The sequence below is a fragment of the Rattus norvegicus genome, chromosome 8 (assembly GCF_021556685.1).
Source record: "Rattus norvegicus strain SHRSP/BbbUtx chromosome 8, alternate assembly SHRSP_T2T, whole genome shotgun sequence".
Classification (NCBI taxonomy): domain Eukaryota; kingdom Metazoa; phylum Chordata; class Mammalia; order Rodentia; family Muridae; genus Rattus; species Rattus norvegicus.
The window spans coordinates 15,517,075-15,520,834 of record NC_141541.1 but is presented as its reverse complement, the minus strand read 5'-3'; positions in this window follow the sequence as shown (position 1 = coordinate 15,520,834).

The following is a 3,760-nucleotide window of genomic DNA, read 5'->3' as shown; positions in this document are numbered from 1 at the left end:
GAGTTTTGCAGAAGAGTGGGGTATAGAATTGAAGAAGTAAGTTGGTGACAAGAAGACCCAAAGAGTCAACTAACCTTGGCCAAGTGAGCTCACACAGCCTGGGCTTCCAACCAGGGAGCAATCAGGAACTGGACCTAGACCACCTAAACACTTGTTCCAAATGTGCAGCTTGGTCTGCACAAATGTAGATCCAAGTAGGGAGGGTCTTTCTCAGTCTCTGTGTCTCTGCTCCCTCTCATTAGATTCTCTTGCCCAGTTCTTGGACTGCCATGATGGGCTTCCGTGGGAAAGTATGTGCCTAGATCTGCTGGGACTAGGTGCTCCAAGATAGGGTGATACCCAAAGTCCTCCGCCTTTGCTGGAGATGGTGGGTCTCTGGGGAGAGGAGATAGGGTTCTTTGATCTGTGATACGGATGTAAAGTGAATAAAATAATAAATAAAAAAAATTTAAAAATCTACAATGTATTTCTACTTTTGTTCAATTGTATTCATGGTCTCAGTCTTTCATATGTTATTTAATTTTGTTTTTTCTTCATCCTGTTTCATGAATAATGTTTAAATTATCTAAGTTGGGTCCTGAGTTTTGCTGTATGGCCCATGATGCCTCTCAGAGGACTTTGGCCACAGTGACCATTGAATGGATACTACTGGAATGAAAAGTGAACTGTAGATTAAAGAATAAAATATAATTGCTGCAACATAAGAAACTGACTTGTAAGGGGCTCTGTTAATACACTCATTTCATTGGTGACCTAAGTGTTTTGTGGAGAAAGTGTTGTATTGGTTAACACATTCATAGCTGTTTTCACACGGCTGATAAAACAATAAATGAAACAGATAAATCTGTAGCCAGGTAATGCCTGTATCATTGGAAGAGTAATGGCGAAGTAAACAAAACTTATATGGAATGATGATAAGAGCTATTGGAAAAAATAAGGCAGATAGAGTAGGATTGCAACTTATAAGGAAATACCTCACTAATAAACAGGTATTTGAACTAAGATTGTTCAAAATAAGAAAGTGGATGATATGGCTATTGGCAAAGGGACACTCCAGACAGGATATTCCTATTTTATTTTATTATGTGTATGTATATGAGTGTTTTGCCTACAGTATTTGTACCATATGCATGTCTAAAACATGTAGTGATCAGAAAAGGAAGAAGAATCACTGGACTGGAGTTACAGATAGTTATAAACCACCAGCTAGGCCCTCTATAGCAGTCAGTGTTCTTACCCACTGAAGCTTCTCTCCAGTCCTCACAGGTGGTGTATATTCTCATGCAGCACCTTTAAGAAATGAGCAGATGGAGGCCTTATTAGCTGTAGATGGTAGGAAGAAATGTATATAAATGTTTCCATTTTAGAAACATAGGGGAGAGCAGCTAGGTGGGGCATTACATTACTGGGAGGACATTGATGTTTGGCAAGAACCATGCAGTGGCTTTAGGTACTGCAGTCCCTGGGCTGAAGGATGAGGAAGGAGACTAATGAGCAGATAAGACAATGTGTAAATTCTTTTCAAACTGGAGGGAGAGATCATAATAAGGTAAAAAGGACAGTTGAAGACAGCTAATATGGTTCTGTAACAGGTTGGATGAGGGGTCTGAGAGAAGATAAGAGGTGGAGACAAAAACCTTTGGATTGAGTAACTGAGAAAAATTGATACTAATCACATGAGGGAGGCTATGTAAAGAGTCAGGGCTGGGAAGTAGGATTTTCCTGTTTGTACTTCTTTTTTTTTTCTTTTTCTTTTTTTCCCCGGAGCTGGGGACTGAACCCAGGGCCTTGAGCTTGCTAGGCAAGCGCTCTACCACTGAGCTAAATCCTGACCCCTCTGTTTGTACTTCTTAAATATCATTTAGTCCAAAGGGAGGAGAGAAGTAAGGAGGAAAAGAGTAGGAATGCTGTTTAGCAAATATATGAAAACCATGAATACCCCATCCTGATTTTACACAGCCCCCGCCTTAGTTAAGATTTTACTGTTGTACGTAGCAATGAATAGCCAGTAAGAGCACCAGTGGAAGGGGAAGCCCTTGGTCCTGCCAAGACTGAACCCCCAGTGAACGTGATTGTTGAGGGGAGGGCAGTAATGGGGGAGGATGGGGAGGGGAACACCCATAAAGAAGGGGAAGGGGAGAGGTTGGGGGGATGTTGGCCCAGAAACCAGGAAGGGGAATAACAATTGAAATGTAAATAAGAATTACTCAAGTTAATAAAGATGGAAAAAATAAAAGATTTTACTGTTGTAAAGCAAAACCATGACCAAGGCAACTATTATAAGGATGACATTTAATTGGAGCTGACTTACGGGTTCAGAGGTTCAGGCCATTATCATCAAGGCAGGAGCATGCAGCATCCAGGCAGACCTTTGGCTACAGGAGCTGAAAGTTTCACCTCTTGTTCTGATTGCAGCTAGCAGCAGGCTGGCTTCCAGGAAGCTAAGAGGAGGATATAAAGTTCATGCCCACCGTGACACACCTATTCCAGAAAGGCTACACCTCCTAATAGTGTCAGCCCCTGGGTTAAGCATACATATACAAGCCATCATAGCCACAAACTAAAAGATCAGATTAGAAAAAGAAACCCAGGAAGGAAGCAAGACGGGAGAGGGAGTATGGGCATGAACAGGAGGAAGTAGAAGACAAATGGGGGGAAAGAAAATTAACAATGTTCACATCATTGTGATAGTTAATTTTCTTTTTTTTTTAATTAACTTGAGTATTTCTTATATAAATTTCGAGTGTTATTCCCTTTCCCGGTTTCCGGGCAAACATCCCCCTTCCCCCTCCCCTTCCTTATGGGTGTTCCCCTCCCAACCCTCCCCCATTGCCGCCCTCCCCCCCATAGTCTAGTTCACTGGGGGTTCAGTCTTAGCAGGACCCAGGGCTTCCCCTTCCACTGGTGCTCTTACTAGGATATTCATTGCTACCTATGGGGTCAGAGTCCAGGGTCAGTCCATGTATAGTCTTTAGGTAGTGGCTTAGTCCCTGGAAGCTCTGGTTGCTTGACATTGTTGTACATATGGGGTCTCGAGCCCCTTCAAGCTCTTCCAGTTCTTTCTCTGATTCCTTCAACGGGGGACCTATTCTCAGTTCAGTGGTTTGCTGCTGGCATTCACCTCTGTATTTGCTGTATTCTGGCTGTGTCTCTCAGGAGCAATCTACATCCGGCTCCTGTCGGTCTGCACTTCTTTGCTTCATCCATCTTGTCTAATTGGGTGGCTGTATATGTATGGGCCACATGTGGGGCAGGCTCTGAATGGGTGTTCCTTCAGTCTCTGTTTTAATCTTTGCCTCTCCCTTCCCTGCCAAGAGTATTCTTTTTCCTCATTTAAAGAAGGAGTGAAGCATTCACATTTTGATCATCCGTCTTGAGTTTCGTTTGTTCTAGGGATCTAGGGTAATTCAAGCATTTGGGCTAATAGCCACTTATCAATGAGTGCATACCATGTATGTCTTTCTGTGATTGGGTTAGCTCACTCAGGATGATATTTTCCAGTTCCAACCATTTGCCTACGAATTTCATAAAGCCGTTGTTTTTGATAGCTGAGTAATATTCCATTGTGTAGATGTACCACATTTTCTGTATCCATTCCTCTGTTGAAGGGCATCTGGGTTCTTTCCAGTTTCTGGCTATTATAAATAAGGCTGCGATGAACATAGTGGAGCACGTGTCTCTTTTATATGTTGAGACATCTTTTGGGTATATGCCCAAGAGAGGTATAGCTGGATCCTCAGGCAGTTCAATGTCCAATTTT